This window comes from Camelus bactrianus, chromosome 16 (assembly GCF_048773025.1).
Source record: "Camelus bactrianus isolate YW-2024 breed Bactrian camel chromosome 16, ASM4877302v1, whole genome shotgun sequence".
Lineage (NCBI taxonomy): Eukaryota > Metazoa > Chordata > Mammalia > Artiodactyla > Camelidae > Camelus > Camelus bactrianus.
Genome location: NC_133554.1, coordinates 3,498,726 through 3,519,411, shown reverse-complemented (window position 1 = coordinate 3,519,411; position 20,686 = coordinate 3,498,726).

Here is a 20,686-nt window from a genome sequence, read left to right as displayed (position 1 = left end):
CTGCCTCTCTGTGCTCTATCTGACGTGGAATGGAGGTCTGGGAAGTCCTTTTGAACCTTCCAAAGGAGACCCTGTGGGTCTGACTCTGTGCCTGGGTGGAACTGCCCCATTGGTGCCGGCTGGGTAGACACGCACTACTGGACTTGGTATCAGTACCGTGAAGTACCGATCCCAACCCTTTGTGCAAACTAGTGAAGCGCTTGTTAGGTTCCACTCCCGTAAAGCAGCGGGCTTTTATACCAATGAACAGCAAGCTCTCATGCCTCTTTGTGTCCTAAAACTGGCTATCGACAATCCAGCTGAGGTTTAAAACCAACTTGAACTTAATATATTTTAAAGTTTTGTCTCTAGGTATTTCAGGCTGATTTGCAGAAGACAGACCCAAAAAAGACCATTTAAAATTACTCCGAAAGCTTGTGCAATCCCGTAAATGTTTACAAGCATGCTAGGGCTTTCTCACCGGGAAAATGATGATCTCCAAGTTTCCTCCCAGCTCCAGGATGGCAGGGTATCATGCGTTTTTGCTTTCACATTTGGGCAGCTCTGTGCATTGGAAATAAAATATAAGCCATAAATACAAGCCCCATAGGTAATTTAACATTTCTAGTAGCCACCTTTAAACGGTAAAAAGAAACAGGTGAAATTAATTTTAGTAATATATCTAATACACCCTAAAAACGTGATTTTCACATGTAGTAATGTAAAACTTATTGAGGTTCTTTCTTTTCATACCAAGTCTTCAAAATCCAGCATGTGTTTTACACTTTCAGCACTGCTTTATAGGGCCGAGCCACATTTTAAATGCACGATGCCCACAAGCGAGTGGCTACCATACTGGACAGCACAGGGGGACGTGGTTTGGAGAGATGTGTGTATCTGTCAGAGCCTTGACAGGAAACAGCGTGTCCAAACTAGGACAATTCCTGGAGGGTTTATTTACAAAATGTTTATTTCCAGAGAGTGGGAAAGCAAAGGCCATGGTATAGCCCAAGAACCCTGGAGTTGTCATGGCCCTTAAGCTAAAGGAACGAGGGAAAGGAGAGGCTGTCAGAACCTAGAAGGAACAGTCATGTAGAGGAGGGCCTGTGAGAGAAGCAGTGAGCTGTTCTGGTGGGACACGGCCCATCCAAGGCAACCTCTCAGGGACAGGGTCAGGGAAAGATTCTTGACAAAACAACAGGGGGCCAGTATGTGGCACTATGTCTAATCATGGAGAAAATCATGAGGACTGATTAAAGTCTCATGATAACACTAGTTATGGTCGTACTCCACACTGTTTAAAAAGTGCTTCCTTTCATCCATTCAGATGCATTTATTAGAATGGAAACCAGTCAAAGCTGATCATTATAGTGACATTTTGAAGGGAGAAAAATGGCTCCCAAAATACCAGCAAGCACGAGGGACAACAAAGCCCAGTTTCTTCTAGTTTGTCCCTCTCTCTTTCATATTAAAGCTTATAGCCACCTCTTGAAACTGGTAAGGTTCTATCAGAAGAGCTCTTGCTGTCATGGAAGCCAGTCTTATACTCGGTGGCAAAACAGGTGAGGGTGGTGTTCAGTGACTTCCAGCTCTGGGACCCTTCTCTCCCTGAGGCGGCGGGGGCCCACTGCTGCTCCGTGTCCTCACCCAGCATCCTCTGGGGCATCTGACCTCAGGCCCCCCCACTTATAACCCCCTTCATTCTGCTGCACCAGAGATCACCTGCTTTCCCTCACACCCACCCACAGAGGGTTACATTTTTCAGAAAGGAATATTTTAAAAAATAACTCTCCTACCTGCCTTAGAACCAATAATTCATGCTTATTTAAAACACTTACATATACAATAAAACATAAAGAATAAAATAAAACAAGTCACACTTAGAATTTCAAATTTCATTGCCTGGAGATGACCATGATTTATATACTGGTTTGTCTCCTTTACAATTATATATATACACACATAACTTTTAATAGTATATTTTATATTACTATATATTATAATGATTATATAAATCAAATGTATTTTATATTACTACAAAATTATAACTATGTAATATCTAATTTTATACATTACAGTTATATATAGTTTATACTTTATATCTGTGCATTATATATTATTTGTATATTTTCTCTTTATAAAGCTATATATGCGAAGTTATATATGAAGTTACATGTATGGATAGACAGATGTGGAGACAGATTTTTTTTAAAAAGACCAAGACTTCCCAGCTGCGTGTAGCAAATGGAGAGCAAGCCTGTAACAATGAGCGTAACTGATGGGTATGGATTCACAAATGGTTCTTCTCAAAGAATCTAGTGTGCTTCTCTAGGCCTTCTTCACCTCCCCTTATCCCAGAGGACTGACACAACTAGGAGCGACCCTCCGACCTGCACTACCCTGTTCCTTCCCCATCTGTTCCTCGCCCTCATCCCTGCCTCCCTCTCCTGCCAGGCACCCCACCCGCCAAACCAACATGGAAGCCAGAGTTGGGGAACCCATTGGTGTCAACTCTCCAGGTCAGCTTCCTGGAGCGGGAGCAGAGAGTAACATGGCACTGGGAGACAAAAAGATCATGTCCTGCATCTGGGGAAACACAGGTCTTACGAGCTAATAATCTAAAAGACAAAATGTGCACACATTCCTGAGAATGCAAGATTGCCCTGTGTCCAAATGAATGACCAGAGGTGCTGACACTCACCAGATTCATGTTCAGTTCCCAGATGTGCCCTGTCCCTTCCTGTCCCAAGGAGCATGGTGTTTCAACCGAGAATGTGCAGCACCTTGATCCCTCATATATCAGCTCAAAACACATCTTCAAGGATGACTTCCCTGTGCATCCTCTGCCCCTTGTCTGATCAAGCCTCCAGGTCCAGCTTCTCAGCATTCTCAGCAGTTTTCCTTACAGACTCCAGGGGGGTCCGTTGTGTTATATGCGTGGTTATGTCTGTGCCCGTGCCTAGACTATGCGCACTCCAAGGCGCCCAGGACCACTCCTCAGAGGCACACCTGGAATACTTAGCACGTTGCCTGGTGCAAGGAGATGCCCAGTGAGGACCTGCTGACGAACAGCGAACCCAGAGGAGGCCTCGGGGCTGGGCGCCCCAGCCTGAGAGAGCGCCACCTAGGAGCTGAGGCGGGAGGGGCGCAGTGCACTGTGAACTGCCTGTGTTTCAGTGTGAAGGCAAGTGCAGGCTGGCCTCGAGGGGGCTGGAAGTAGCCCCAAAACAAGAACAGAGAAGAAAACAAGAGTCGGACCCTGAGGGCCGCGAATGAGTTTTCGAGGGAGCCCGAGCTTCTGCTGCACAGCTGTGGAGATGCGCATGGTGGCATTTGCCTCGTCAGGAAGACTTCCCCTGAAAGAGCTTCTCCTAGGCAGTGCCAGGGCTGGGGGACAGTGCCAGGGCTGGGGGGCAGTGCCAGGGCTGGGGGGCAGTTCCAGGGCTGAGGGGCAGTGCCAGGGCTGGGGGACAGGGTTCCAACTCAGTGACGCGTTCCTATGAGGACAGAGCAAACGTGACAATAATTAGCTAGAAATTAGGAGGGAGATTTGGTGGAGGTAGTGGATTTCAAAATGCATCTTATGGAATTGACTGGGGGGACATGATATTTTGGGTCCGAGGAATAAGCACCAATGTGGCTGTCACAAGGGACAGTCAAGAAATGTTGACTAATGAACTGTGACCAGATCTTCATTTGTACTTGTTTTAGCCCTAAGGAAATGTTTCAGTTCTCTCTCTTTTAACTTAGGAGACCAAAAAATTAGGGTCTAGGATCTTCAGACTTCAAATTCAAATGCTTGATTTCTTGTTCCCAACCCTAGGAATAGTGAAGGCAGCATTCTAGAAACTACTTTGAGAGCTGAATGCTGGATAGGTTGGAAAAGCCTGACATGGATGAGCCAGTGAAGAGACTAGAGTTTGATGCCAACTATAAAATCATGGCATCCCAACTTGAAATGTTGGCAGAGGGCACAAATAGTGAAAATCCAAAATACCTTACAAAGAAACAAACAACAAAATCTGCAATAGGAGAGATATAGCAGATGAAAGAAAAGTCGAAGTCAGAGGTCACTCCAAGTGTCCCCATTGACTCTGCCCCTCCCTAGTCAGCCTGGTGTATATTTGCTAGTTGGCTTTTTTTTTTTTTCATCTGTCTCTGCAGTGAGGCATGCTCGCACTTGCTCTAAATTGACTTGGGGACCAGCCAGTAGGGTTGGAGAAACGGAGTCAAGTAGGCAGCAGTCAAATAGCCAAGTGGGACTTGAAGGTGGGTCAAGTCACTAAAGATACAGCCTTGGTCACATGTCCATTCTCACCAAAGGATGAAGCAGCCTTCCAATGAGGTCACAGTGACTAAGTGACTATTTTGATTACTGTTAAATCACATCTGATTCTTACTCATCTCATGTTGGAAGCAAAAGTGTTTTCTCAATCTCTGGTGCCATGATAATTAAAAGGGTAATCACTGCTATCCTGTGAATCATTAAGAGTTCAAATAAAATAGAAGGATGGCCAAGAATTCCCAAAGTAAGTGGAATTTAAGAAGAACCTTGGTGAAGAAGGAGTAAGAGTTTTGCAGATGGAGATAAGCAAGGTGGTTGTTCCAGATTGAGAAAGAAAATGAACAAAATTATTACAAGACAGTATAAAGAATTGTCCTGACCGGTAGCACTGACCAGCATTCATCTCTGCAGTTTGGACAGTAAAGGGTGGCGGGGGAGAGACTAACAGTATTCCCTGAGTGCCAGGCGTTGTGCTGGGCTCTGAGGGTTGTTCCTGGGGGTAGGTCTTACTCTGAGTGGATGCTCGGATTTTTTTCTTGCCATTTCCAATGCTTCAAGAGACCAGAGTTTCCCCAGATATAGCCCTAGCCCTGGGAAGCACTCCACAGCAGAGTGTTCTGTGATAGAGTAAATTTGAAAACCTGTACCCTCAGCACTCCTGATAAACATCAGCATATTACAGTCTCTAAAGTGACTCTTCAGTAAAGAAACCCGTTAAATTTGCTTACTCCAGTGTTTTGCAAGCCTTTTGGACCAGGGACTCCATGACCCCTGCCCTACCCAGCTAACACCTATTGTTCTCAGGGACGCGTGCCAAGAGGTGCAGTCCTAAGCTTGCAGAGGCTTGCTGTTGTCAGGGGCCTCGGAGCACAAACGTCTTCCGAACACGCCGGGGCCTCGGAGCACACAGTGAGGTCCGGGTTTACTCTGAGACCAGGTTGGGACACTTCACCAAGCATCTGGGGTTCTCTTTGTTCTGTTATTTCTCCAGAGACCCACCTCCCCCAAGGGACAGAGCTTTAACTAAGGTCTTGATAAATGATCATTTTCATGAATTATTGATTTAGCCAAAAATAACTAGAAAGTTTGATAAGTACACAGAGATTTTCTCAGGCTTCTTGCTTTTGTCCCGAGTCAGTTCTCTCCAATTCTGTGACATAGGAAAGAAATGGGTACACCTTATTGAGAAGTGAATTGGCATGCAGAAAGTTCAAGGGGCATTTCCTGTAGACTGACCATTTGGGCTCTCAAAGTCCCTTGGCTCCAGTAGAAGTTAAGTGTTAGATGAAATAAAAACTGTTAGGTGAAAAATGGGACCGATTTACATAAGTAACCGAGAGCTAAAAGCCGGTTCAAGGAGGGCTACGTGGTTACTTTTACTTGTTCTCCTCTCAGTTTCTTTTCTGAAAGGAGAGGATGCTGAGTCCATGATTTTTTCTTTATTATAATATTAGTATTACTTTTATTTAAAGGATATTGTATACTTTTTTAATAGTAGGTAAAAATTGAGTTAATCTTTTAGGTGAAATTCAGGAGGATGGGGACACAAATAATAGACCTGAACAATAAAGGAGAGTCTGAGTGCGTTTCCTTGGTTCCCCAACTCCAGAGGAGATTTAAATGCATTCCTTGTGCCATGTGAGAAGGAGCTGAATCAGAGGGAAAGCAGGAGAGTGACGTGCCAGGGCTTCCTGAGCAGGAGCCAACGTCCTGTCCCCCTCTGCCCACCAGCCCAGGAAGGGCCAGGGAAGGGGCAAGGCTCAAAAAGATCCCCCACTTCAGAGCAGCTTGAGAGAGGAAGAGGAGCGGGACTGTGGATTCCTCAGCAGAAAGCTCCAGCAACAACTCCCCAGGGTCCCCTCAAAGTCCCAGAGTCATGGAAGAAGGAACATGAGACAGAATGAGGTCTGGATAAGGATGCAGAGTCTGGAGAAGCCTGGGGGTCAAGGACAAGGCATGACACAGCCCTGAGAGGCCTGGGCTGGCGACCTAGGACAGGTGGGACAAAGTGCGGCTCGTCAGACGACCAGTGGATGGGCACCAAGGGCCAAAGCCCAGACTCCCTATATCTTGGCATCGCTAAGGCCAAATAGGAAATACAGAGTGGGAGCAGAGGGATTGATAAGGGTCTGGGAGCAGGGGGAGGCGGGGGAGACCTGGAGATTACCCAGCACGGACTGAGGTTATGTTTCTGTCACTTGGAAAGACAGGAGCTCAAAATGGAAATGCAGTTCAGTTTTCGAAAGCACAAGAAAGTTATTTCACGTGCACCCGATTTCCAGCTTGAGATTTCTGTGCCTGTCACACTCTCTGGAGTAGGTATAGACCCGCATGCTTAGTTTACTCATCAGAACATATGAGGCACGCCTTAACCCATCTATGGATACCATCTCTTTCAACAAATGGTTTTTATTTTTATTTTTTAGTTCTGATTATTTTTTCTATGCAATCATAGAGCTTTTTCAGACATTAGTAAGCAACTGAGTGCAAGATTAATTACTGCCAATACTTTTATGCACATTGACTTGGTCTACATTAAATACTTACAGTCCTAAAGTTTGGATGGTTTGATCTCCTACAGTCTTATTTGATCAGGATATTAAATGTTCAAAAGGCTTTTAAGACTTCATCCTGTTAATTCAAGATGAGGGTCTCTTCTCTCTTTGTCCAAATAATCTCCTTTTCATTATTCTCTGGAACACCTAGATAAGGCACATTCACATCATACATTAACATAGACACATAAACACAAATAGCTTTATATTTATGGCAAGAGATTTGAATTGATAGTCCTCTTAGGACCCATTTCATTTCCCCTGCTAATGATTAATTCAAAAAAAATAGAAAAAAATAACTATGACTAATACATCGAATATTAACTGAAATTAGAATAATCATTGTGGACGCTCCTCAAATTATGCAATATTCCACTTAAGCAAATTTTGCCTTCAGCAAGCTGGTTCATAAAGCACATGAAACACAGGGAGATGGTGGGAAAAAATAATGAATTTTTATAGATGATGGAAAATATTGCATTAATTGCAAAATCATTGGAGGAAAAAACCATGGTACACAGTTGGGTAACTGAAAAGGGAACAGACTGTGACTATCAAGAGGAAATGTTTTATTTTCTGTTCCCCACGGGGTTTCTATTCTGAGTCAGATATAGGCTCAGGTTCTAACAGTGTTACTTGCAAACTCACCCTCCTTTACTGCTTTCTCCTTCATGGCATTTTCACTATCCCAAATGAAGGTCCAAATGATGCCAGCACAAAGAACTAATGCCTGTCTTCTCTTTCCTCACTGGCTCGTCCTTTTCAAGCTGTACTGGGACTTCTGGAACAGAACGATTGCAAAAGTTTGTTGTTGTTGTTTTTAATGAAAATACATGTGGTACAACTGTAAAATAAATACCCCTTTTTAGTTCTAATGATCATTTTCTATATAATTTTCTATACATTTTTCTATCATTTTTTTCTCAGTCATATTATTAAGCAGCTAACGGTGTAGGATGAATCACGGCGCATTGTATTATTTTTCTAGGGCTGTTATACAAATTACCCCGAACTAGGTGGTTTTAAACAGTAGGAAGTTATTTTCTCATAGTTCTGGAGGCTAAAAGTCTGACACCAAGGTGTCAGCAGAGCCATCCTCCCTCCAAAGGCTCTGGGGAAGGACCCTCTCTTGCTTCTCTCCAGCTTCTGGTGGCTGCTGACAACTTGGTGTCCTTGACTGCCTGTGCATCACTCCAATTTGTGCCTCCATCTTCGCGTGGCACCTTCCCTCTGCGCATCCGTCTGCCTGCATCTCTTCTTACAAGGATGCCAGTGATTGTACTTAGGACCCACTCTAATCCAGTATGACTTCATTTTTTTCACTTCACTTTTTAAAGCTGAGGTAGAGTTATTTACAATATATGTAAGTTTCAGGGGTACAACATAGTGGTTCACAATTTTTTAAGATTATATTCTATTTATAGTTACTATAAAATATTGACTAACCACACCTTTATCCATTCGTCTGTTGATGGACACTTAGGTTGCTTCCATAACTTGCTTATTGTAAGTAATGCTGCTATAAACATTAAGAGTATATTTGTCATTTCAAATTAGTATTTTTGTTTTCTTCAGATACACACCCAGGAATGAAATTGCTGGATCATACAGTAATTCTAATTCTAGTTTTTTGAGGAACCTCCATACTGTTTCCCACAGCGGTTGCACCAATTTACATTCCTACTAACAGCGTACAAGGGTTCCCTTTTCTCTACATCCTTGCCAGCATTAGTTATTTGTGATTTTTTTGATGACAGACACTCTGACAGGTGTGAGGTGATATCTCACTGTGGTTTGGATCTGGATTTCCCTGATGATTAGCGATGTGGAGCATCTTTTCATGTGCCCATTGACCAACTGTATGTCTCCTTTGAAAAAAATATCTATCAATATGACTTCATTTTAACATAAATGTTGATCACATCTGCCAAGATCCTATTTCCAAATAAAATTACATTCACAGGTACTGAAGAGAAGGACTTGAACATATCTTGGGGAGGACAGAAATCAGATCACAACAAACCTGTATCAATGCCATTAGCTTAATAAAAATAGCCAAGATGTATGAACTCTTACTGTGTGTTAAGTGCCTTGCAGCTATAATCACACTTAGTTCCCATATGATCCCCCAAGAGTAGGTTCTATGACCGCCACTGACAGATGGAAAAATTGAAGCTTGAAGAAGACAAGAAAATGTGCCCTAAGTTTCCTAGCTCGTAAGCTGCAAAACCAACTCTGAAGTACCTCTGTCTGATACCAAAGCCAATGCTCTTAACAATTAAGACTGGGCATCTCCCTAATGAAACAACATAACTCCAAGGTTTTCCACCGTAATTCAGTGGAACTCTTATATAATCGCAGATGTTTCCAGCTCAGTCTGCAGGTCCTTGTTGTATCTGTTCACACCCGTAGGACTACTAGAAACGTCCTCATGCGCTAGAACCCCCACAAGCTTCCTCTCTTGGAGCTTCTGTTCATTCCTATCTTTGACATTTCCTAGGAAAGACCTGAAGTTTATTTTCTTGCAACCTTCATCACCTCCGTAATTCTTGCAGTCTTTCTATGACAAGGAAGAAGAATGAGAGAGAGACAGACAGACTGTTCTGCTGGTATTACTTCTCTCAAGGTAAAGGAGCATTTTATCCATCTGATCCTCTCTTCTGTTTAGCATTCTGCCCTTTAACTGCTGGCATAACATTACCTGGTGCTGCAAAGGTAATGCTTATCTTTACTAATTAAACACTAAAAGCCCAAGCTCACCTCTGAGCTTTTTACAGCTTAGCCTCTGACACAAATCTCACCCTTTTAAAGGACTTGGAATAATTCAAATCCCAGACTATGTAAGAATGTAATTTTTATAGACCCATTTGCCCAGGAAAAAAAATAACATTTTTAGATATGACTATATAGTGATTTTAAAAAACAGTTCCTTCTTTGTTTATATGATCAGGTCTCTCTCTCTCTCTTTTTTGCCTTTATAAGAAGGGGAACTCAATCTGATGTACTAAACATCCTAAGAGACCATGAGCAAGAACAGGGAGAGTTACCAAGAAAGGGATGTTTTGAGTAAGTTTCTTGCCTAATCAGTTCCTCTATTTGTTGTAAGATAACCATCAACTTTTTCTTCACAAATGATGAATTAGTTTTCTTAATACCTCTTCTTTCTTTGCTGACTTGAAATGATGCGTTTCTCTTATATTTAGCTTAAGACATACTTGAATCTGTCCTGGGACATTTAATTTTGTTCGATTGATCTGTTACTTTCATCAGGACCACCACACACTATTGTTACAGTATGTATGGTCTGCTATCACCCTAGGACTCCAAACCCTAAACTGCCATCTGAGAATGTCTTGACTATTCTCACATCTTTATTTTCCTAGAAATTTGAAATTTATTAGGTCACTTATCCCCCAAAATATGCTGTTAACATTTTTATTGGACTTTAATTACATTTACTGATTGCTTTAGGGGGAATTCATATATTATATTATATTATATTATATTATATTATATTATATTATATTATATTACACAGTCCCTTCCAAGAACATGGTATACCTTATTCTACTGCATTACAATTATTCTGTTCTACTGAATATTGTATGACACAGGAAGAGTATTTCATTGTCTTCATAAATTCCTGCATCTTTTGTTATGGTTATTCCTAAGTGAGTTAGATGTATGATTGTTTTCTCAATGATATTTTTCATAATTTTCCCCTGATATATAAACAGGCTATTAACTTTTCCATATATATTCAATAACTGGCACCCTTACTGGGCACTCCTGTTAGTTTCACTGTTTTTCAACAGACAATCGTTTAATCTCTAGTTGATAAAAATTGTAAATCCTCTTTCCAAAAAGTCTAACTCATTCCTTTTTCTTGCCACATTGCATTGGCTAGAACTGTAAAAATAATACAAAATAATAGTAAAGTATTAGATGCCCTTCTTCTGTTAATGTTATTGGCAGAATGCTTCTATATTTTGACCTTTAAGTATGACGTTTATTCCTTTTTTCCACAATGGATTCCTTATCTCATTAAAGAATTAGCTAACTTAATTTCCAATACAAAAATACACTTTAATTATAAATGGTTATGGGAGTTTGTTTAATGCCTCTTACAGATACTGAGATATTTGTTCTTTTGGGTTTATTTTCTGTGATCTAATATTTTATGTTATACCAATTTGTGTTAATGTTGAAGTGTACTCACATTAACCTCCTTGGTAATGTGGTTTTGTTATTATTTTATTCTGCTCTTGTATGTGTTTTCTAAAGTTTTATTTGGGATATTTGCATTTATATTCATTCCAAAGGCTAAACTTTTATTGTGTCCAATTTTTGTCAGGTCTTTTATTATGATTAAGCTGGATTTCTAAACTGACATAAAAATTCTATATTTTCCCATGCTCTGAACAAGTATAATTTATGGGTTATATATTATGTGAGAGTAATATAAAAATTATCCATACAACAATTCAGATCTGGAGCCCTACTGGGGAAGGGTATTCAGTGACAATTTTTAAAAATTTATCGTTGCTATATTCAGATTTTCTACCATTTCTTGAATCAGAAATTATTCCTTAAAATCATTCATGAGAATTTAGATCAATACAGTAAACTGAACATGCTCATTACTTTATGGGGTGGGAGGAAAAAGTGTAGCAAATATCACATGTAGACCAGAAATGTTGCAGAATGCATGAAAGCAAGACAGAGGAGTAGCTACATGGAGCCAAGTGCTATCCAAAACACTGAAGGACACACAGCTGCAGAGATGAGCATGGTCCCACGTGGTCCTAATGCCACTGTCAGTAGGTGGGTTCAAAAAGTGGAGGGGCCGTTCATCAGATGCTCAACCTTCTTCCTCTGCACCTCCTCCCACACAGCTTGCTGAGGGACCGAGCAGTGGGAAACCCTCAGAGGTTCTGGGTCATCAAGGGCCAGCCCACCCCACCTGGTAACCCCTGTCAGTGACCAAACTACATAGGAAAGCATAGGCAGAAAAACAGAGATTCCTGCAAGACTTGACAAACATGAATTGCTGTTTTGCGGGTTACAAAACAGTCAAACATCAGTAATGACATTTGGTTCAACTTGATTTGAACCAGCAGGAAAGATCAATACTTAACTGCATGAAAAGAAGAAACAGTATTTGCAGGTAAAATGGCTAACAGAGGAAACAACAGCAGCAAAACACTTTTCAGTAAGTAAAATTAATATCATCGGTGAGGATTAAGAGAATACTGCATTCATAGAGAAGAATCACCTCCACTTCTAACTTAAGATTGAAATTTTTTCAAAGAAAATCTTTCTCAATACCTATACAAATGAGTAAAAATGAAGAAACAAGTTACCTCTCTCCCATTCCAAAATTAATCAGAAAAAAAAAAAAAAAAAAGAAAAGAAAAAGAGAGGAAACCTAAGTCAATTTGAGCAGACTGGGGAATAAGGCTTGATTCTGCTCCTAGGTCTGCCTTCAGTCCCTATAAACCATTCTGGTGAATGGACAAAAGCCTGAGAAATTTTACTAACATTCCTGAGTCTGGAGAGATGAAAACTGAGGGGGCACCTTTATCTTTTGACTCTTCTGATCAATAAGTAATAGAAATTATTGCTGGGGAGCAGTGAATGCATCAGATAAATTACTGGGTAGCTTCATCCAATTAGCAGAGTAAAAACATTTATAATAGAAAATATTTTCAAGAATGAGCAAAAATTAAAAAATCTGAATGAGGCACATGAAAAGTATATTGGTGTTGACTTTTAGGAAGTCAAGTTGCCACCCTCTATCTAAATAGAAATGACAGATCCTTCCAGGAATTTATGCTAAAAAAAATACTTGCACTTGTGTCCAAAGATGCAGAGCTGTTCCATTTCCACGTTGTTTATAATAGCAAAGTTGCTAACACCCTGAATGTCCATCAGTAGGGAAGTGGTTTAGTAATTTATAAGACTACCTTCCCAAGGAACACTCGGAAGCTATAAAATTGGATGAGATAGATCCACATGTCAACACTAGATTTATCAACTCATTTGCTTAAGTGAAAAAGTAAGTTCCAGAGTAGTATGGATAACATTACCTCACATGTAGATTTTCCCATGTGAAGACACAAATACAGGCCTACATACATACTGCGTCGATGGGGAGAAGAACGAACACTCAACTCTTGATGGCGGCTATTGTTAAGAAGAGTGCAGGAGATATGAAAAAAGAGATGCTCTTGGTTTTTCTATACTTGCTTAATTTTGTGACAGCACACTCATGTTTCATTTGTGCGATATTTGCCTAGTAAACATTAAGAACATGCTAAAATCATTTATCAAGGTATTCTGATTGTGTATAGTATTCCCTTATAATTTTTCAAATATTGTATCTGGTTATGTTACAATTCTAATTCTTACTCAGTACACTTATGTTTTATCCTCCCCCCTCCATTTTTTAAATGAAGCTAGGCAGAGTTATGTGCGTTTATTTATTTTGCTCAAAAAAAAAATAACCGAGAAGTAAAACTACCTTTTTTCTATGTTCTGATTCATTGATGTTTTTTGCTTGTAACTTTGATAATTTCCTTTTTTCTTCTTTCCTTAAATACATGTTGTTGTTCTGTTCTAGAAACTTGAGCAAGAATAGAGATCATATTTTATTTGTTTTCATTTTTTGCTGTTCAGTGATGGAAGTTTTTAGGCTTGTAACTTTTTATCAAAGTAGAACTCTGTCTACACCCCAAAGCTCTTCTTCGTGATGTCTGTATCTAGCTGATGCTTACTGGCCATGTGCTGGGCATTGTGTTATGAACCTTACACGTAATGTCAGAATTCTTTGTCTCATTTTACATGGGAGGAACTCAAAACATCTCTTTGGGGGAGTGCGCACTCCCTCGTTCTCAGTTTACATGGTCTGAGAAGCATGGATTCAGCCTGATTTAGAGGGGGCGGGCACAAGAGCCAGAACCTGGCCATAGTGACAGGGTCACAACCAGGCAAATGACTGAAACCCTGACAATTAGAGTCTTTCATGAGACTTTTTCTGAAAGTCTCAGAAAAAATTACACTCTTCCATGTGGAATCTTTAGCTCTATATCAAAATGAAAACAGGTACCTTTGCCCCATTGTGGACAGAGTTTTCCTGAGATTGAAGACAAACGCAAAGATACCTGTGCTGATTTATGAAGGAAACGGGACAAACTCTTAATAATATTTTCTAATACCTCCAGTCAACTATACCTGAAGCCAGAATCACCCCCATTGAATTTCCTTGTTCAATGAGCCACTGAATTTTAATTTCAGCTACTTGAGTTTTTTTTTTTTTTTTGTCACTTAGAATCAAAACAGTTCTTAGAGAGTTAAATCCCCAAGATCCCAAAACTACTGATCAGAGGAGTCACAATACGACCACAAGTTACCCACTACCAAGCCCATGCTCATAACCGTCAGCTCTGTTGCTCTTATTCATTCATTCATTCATTCGTTCAAAACACATACCTTTGAAGAGTTGTGGGCTGGATCATTTAGCATCTTTTAAAACCAGGAAAGGAATATGGAGATCTTTTTGTTTGTGATAGGAAAACCATTGAAGAACTTTGAGTCAGAGTAATGTGATAGGGCTCACACGTCTAACAGATCAGTCCAGTGATGGAGAATGGACTTTGGGGGACCAGGAACACCAATGAGGACTATCACGGCTTTCCTGAAGAGAAATCTTGCTTTTTTGAAGTGGGGTGTTATTGGTGAAGGTTGTAAAAGGAGATATTTGAAATGCATTTCCAAGATAAAGCCAGTGGGACCTAGCTGAGGGATTCAGTGCGGAGTATAAGGGAAAGGGAGGAAATATACTTAACTGTGACCTGAGGAAACAGCATAAACAGAAGGATGAAGAAGGCCAGGCTCTGAGACCTGAGGTGTCCGGTGTGAAAAGACTGAGAGAAGGGAGAGGAGTCAGAAAAGAAATGTGAGGAGAGACAGCCAGCAGGGTTGGAGGAATGTGAGCCGAGCGTAAGGCTTCAAGAACTTGTTTCAAGAAGAGTCAGTTGTACCCAGTGGATGGAACGGTGATGTTGATCGCAGAGAATCAGGAGTAAGAACTGGCTTGAGTTCGCTGAGATACAGTCTGTTCTTATTTGACAAAACAGCTCCGTTAGATTGGCGGGTTCAAGGGAGGGTTTCCTCTTTTCCACACGGGAAACGTTACACATGTGCAGCATGTCTGTTTCCTGATGGAACTCATCTAATAGAGAGGTAAACAGTCAACGGTTCCTTCAAAGGAGGTTTGGCAAACAAAGGGAAACAGAGACATGGTCCAGAAACTGGAGAAGGCGTGGGGAATGTTTTGAAAGGTGGAAAATGTTGAATTTCAGGTTGATGAGAATGCCTCAGTCCACAGGGAAGAGAGACATTTAGGGGAATTCAGTCCTTGGGTAGGTAATAATGTCAGGGATCTGGTGCCCAAGTGGGGAAAATGACCTTGGGCAGAAGCAGAGGTTAAGGCAGAACACACGGGCACAGTCCGGGGGAATCAAACATTTGGAAATGAGAGGATGACGCGTGGCGAGCACCTCACACTCTGCCCGCCACCACTTTCTGCTGTTCCAACTCATTCGTGATCCCATTTCAGTCTTTATCTCATCAAGACCTCCAGTGCATTCCCTTCTGATGAGTTTTCCACTGCTCATTTCTATTTCCTTAAGGCACAGTGAGAGTGTTAAAAGATGGGGCTTGAGGTGGGGAAGGAAGGTGTGAAACTTTAAGAGAAGGAAAGTGAATTTATCAGGAAATACAGTGCAGCCAGCCCACCTGGCACTTGCAATCATGAACTTAAAGGACAGCAGATTAGCAAAGTCCTATTCTCTTGAGTCAGGTTCAGTTAATTGCCTGGGTGCAGACTGACATGCATCAAGATTTGAGACTAACCAAGGTGGAATTTGTTAAACAAATACTATGAAGTCCAAGAAGAAAAGGGAGTTAAGGGAGGGAATGTATGAAAACCACAGAATCTAAACTGAGTGGGAAAAAAGGGAAGGCATGAGTGGGTATCAAACAGTGAGAAATGATAAAAACCAATGGATTTGAGGTGAGTGACTGGAAAAATAAGATGCGATGATACAGGGCTTTTGGAGATAATACAATTGTTGGTCATGATAAGACCTAAGGCAGTACTTTAAAACTGTTTTTGACCTTGACCTAGAGTAAAAATATGTTTTATCACAACCCAATACACATATATGTACATGTATCTCTATATACATCTATCTCTCCATGTATGTGTGTATATGTACGTGTATATGTATATATATATTTTTTTCAGAAATTGGCTCTTATGATTATAGAGGCTAGCAAGTCCAAAATATGCAGGGTAGGCCAGCAAGCTGAAGACCCAGGGAAGAGCCAATCCAAGTCTGAAGGCTCTCTGGTGGCAGAATCCCCTCTTGTTAATCTTTTCTTTCTATTCAGGTCTTCAACTGATAGAATGAGGCCTACCCACAGTATGGGGTACAATCTGTTTCACTCAAAGTTCACAATTTAAATGCTAATTTCACCCAAAAATGCTCTCACAGAAATATCCAGAATAGTGTTTGACAAGCCAAGTGGCCACATAAATTTATGAGGTGGGGAAGGAAGGTGTGAAACTTTAAGAGAAGGAAAGTGAATTTATCAGGAAATACATTATACTCATATATTTTCTGTTTCAAACACATCCTGCTCCACACAAAAACATCAATACACAAAGAAGCTGGTCTTCTGCCTAGACTATATAAGTCAAATTTGAAATCTATGATTGCATATTTGCCTATTTATAGTTAAACATTTAATTACCTGCTTTCTAATATCATAGTTAAATATTTGCCTAAAATCTACATTTACTATATCCCACATTCAGCTAATCCCGCTACACAAATTATTTTTAATATTTTTTTCACCACAACCTCTCTAGGTATTATTCCCAATTTGCAGTTGAGAAAAATGAGGGTTAAATATCTAAAGCAACTTGTCCAAAGTTACTACCTAGAAGATGGGAGAGCTGGATCTGTATGTAAGATCATATAACTCAAAATCTCGAGTCCACACAATTCCTGCCTTGTTTTGCTACAAATACTTTTTATTCATTATTACCCATTAATTCTAACACACACTGTTATTACCTCTCATTGAACACTCAGCGGGTATGAGCTATACGCTAGATGCTTCACCTGTATCAGCTCTGAACCTTACAGCTCTCCTACCAGATCTTAGATGCTGGACCAGGCTCAGAAAGCTAAACAGATGTCAGTAAGGATGTGCGGCAGATCTGCCTGGCTGTGCTCCTTCCACTTCGTTGCCGCTGCAGTGGTCTGGGGGCCAATGCTGTGCCCCAGAAGACATGCCAGCGAATGTTCTTTATCAATCTGGCCAACACACATGACTTCACAGGGTAGCAAGCATTTGCCACCAGCCCGCTGCTCCTTTTGCAGAACTCACCTTGCCAGGAGTACCTCTAGCCCACTTGGATCAAAGAGCAACTGTAACTGAAGTGCAGTGTCATTACTCACACAGCTTTGAGCCGCTGAAGCTTAACTTCGTTAAATTTACATCACCACCATAAATCTTAGCAATGTTCTCCTAGGGCAGATTACCCAGGCAACAGAAATAAAAGCAAAAATAAACAAATGGGACTTAGGTAAACTTATAAGCTTTTACACAGCAAAGGAAACCATAAGCAAAACAAAACGACAACTTACAGAAAGGAGAAAATTTTTGCAAATGAAACTGACAGAGGCTTGGTCTCCAGAATATATAAGCAGCTCATATGACTTAATAAGAAAAAAACAAACAACCCAATCCAAAAATGGGCAGAAGACCTAAACAAGCAATTCTCCAAGGAAGAAATACAAATGATCAATAGGCACATGAAAAAAATGCTCAATATCACTAATTATCAGAGAAATGCAAATCAAAACTACAATGAGGTATCACCTCACACCAGTCAGAATAGCCATCATTCTAAAGTCCACAAATGACAAATACTGGAGAGGCTGTGGAGAAAAGGGAACCCTCCTACACTGCTGGTGGGAATGCAGTTTGGTGCAGCCACTGTGGAGAACAGTATGGAGATTCCTCAAAAGACTAGGAACACACTCACCATATGACCCAGGAATCCCGCTCCTGGGGATATATCCAGAAGGAACCCTACTTCAAAAAGACACCTGCACCCCAGTGTTCACAGCAGCACTATTTACAACAGCCAAGACATGGAAACAGCCTAAATGTCCATCAACAGGTGACTGGATAAAGAAGACGTGGTATATTTCTAAAATGGAATACTATTCAGCCATAAAACTGACAATATAATGCCATTTGCAGCAACATGGATGTTCCCGGAGATTGTCATTCTAAATGAAGTAAGCCAGAAAGAGAAAGAAAAATATGATATGAAATCACTCTTATGTGGAATTTGAAAAAAAACAAAAAAAAACCCCATTAAATACAAAATAGAAACAGACTCATAGACATAGAATACAAACTTGTGGTTGCCAAGGGGGTGGGGGGTGTGAAGGGACAGACTGGGATTTCAAAATGTAGAATAGATAAACAAGATTATACTGTATAGCACAGGGAAGATCTTATGGTAGCTCATAGTGAAAAAAATGTGACAATGAATATATGTATGTTCATGTATAACTGAAAAATTGTGCTCTACACTGGAATTTGACACAACATTGTAAAATGACTATAACTCAATAAAAAAAGTTTAAAAAAAATCCATGAATGATAAATGCTGGGAAGGTTGTGAGGGAAATGGAACCCTCCTACACTGTTGGTGGGAATGCAGTTTGGTGCAGCCATAATGGAAAACAGTATGGAGATTCCTCAAAAGACTAAGAATAGACTTGCCATATGATCTAGCAATCCCACTCCTGGGCATGTATCTGGAGGGAATTCTAATTCAAAAAGATACATGTATCCCAGTGTTCACAGCAGCACTATTTACAATAGCCAAGACATGGAAACAACTTAAATGTCCATCGACAGATGAGTGGATAAAGAAGCTGTGGTATCTTTATACAATGTAATACTGCTCAGTCATAAAAAGAATACAATAATGCCATTTGCAGCAACATGGATGGACCTGGAGATTGTCATTCTAAGTGAAGTAAGCCAGAAAGAGAAAGAAAAATACCATATGATGTCGCTTATATGTGGAATCTAAAAAAAGAAAAAAGAAGACACTAATGAACTTGTCTAACAAAACAGAAACAGACTCACACAGGGGAAAGGGGGTAGGAAGGGATAAATTTGGAAGTTCAAGATTTGCAGATATTAACTACTACATATAAAAATAGATAAAAGACAAATTTCTTCTTTATAGCACAGGGAACTATATTCGGTATCTTATAATAACCTTTTATTGAAAAAGAATATGAGAACAAAAAAATTTACATCATCAAACAGACATAATGAAGGATTGCTGACAGAAAGAAAATAGGTATAAATTATACTTTCATGTACATTTGAATCATTCTGGAATCATATTTAATACTCAGTCACTAAGTGTAGACACTCTAAATTCAGTAAAAAAGTTATCATTTTAAAAAATCCTTGGAACTTACGCGTAGATGAATTTCCAATCATATACCCATTATAGAAATAGACTTGGATATGTCAGACCAAATCTAACTTCCCCATTTTACAGATGAGGAACTGAGGGGTTATATAAAACAGTAAATATAAATAACATTTCTATAGTGCTGAGTCCTGGAGCTGAATTACCTGGGTTTAACCCTAACTCCACCACCTGTCAGCTGCCTGCTCGTGGACAAGGTACCTCATCTCCCCCAGCTTTAGTTCCTTATCTGTGTCATGAGGATAATAGTGGCAGTATCGTCTGTCACGACTGAGTGAGTAGTTGTGAGCAATAAATGAGTTAATACGTGTAAAAGGCTGTGCAGCATGCCTGACTCATAGAACGCATTTAACCAACAGTAAACACGTAATTGCTATGATTTATTTCCCCTTTCTTACTCGGTAGGCATAACAAGGGGAAGTCCTGCAGCCAAAGTTATGGGATGTGTGTTTTACATCACGTTTTGAGGGTGTTTTAGCATCAGGAATAAAGGACTTTGAAACATGCAAGTCTCTTTGAGGAAATAGTGGTTTCTTACTGGAGAAAACTGGAGGACTGTGAGCTCTGTGACTGCGGAAAATGAATGCCCATCAAAGAGACAGAAATTGGCCAAAAGCACGCCAAAATGGAACTCACAGAGTTCATGGATCTAAAAAAAATGCTACTTGAAATGATATTTAATGATATGAACAATATGTAATTAATACAAACTGTGTGATAAAGATTACACAGGATTAGAAATTCAGAAAAAGAAGCTGCTTGCTGATGGCGGCAAGAATCGGAAGGCTGAGGACAGGATTCCTTTTTTTATGCTTTGGGTTTGGGCAGGTGGATGGAAGAGGAGAGACCTTCCAGGAAAGGGGAGCAGCTGAGTGACAGCACCGAGGTCAGAATAACGTGGGCAGAGATGATGCAAGGATCCAGGAAGAAGTGACAACTCCTTTACAGAGGGTGGCACCGGGTGTCTCGGCTGAGCTGCCTGCACCAGCCAGCGAAGTCTGCGACACCATTTTTTTGAGCGTTCCTTTGTGTTCAGGAAAGAGTCCTCCTCCTCATCTGCATGTGGGTGCTTGGTGTCCCCTACACAGGGGCCTCATGACCTCCTCTGGTTTGGATGAGCCTGAGGGCCCCACAAGAAACAACTGACCCTCACCCATGGGCAGTGCAGGATGTTCACAACCTGAGAATTCTGGGAGGGGGGTGAGTGTGTGTCTCTAGTTTACAGGTCTGGACAACAGGGAGGCTGGTGAAAGAAGAAGCACA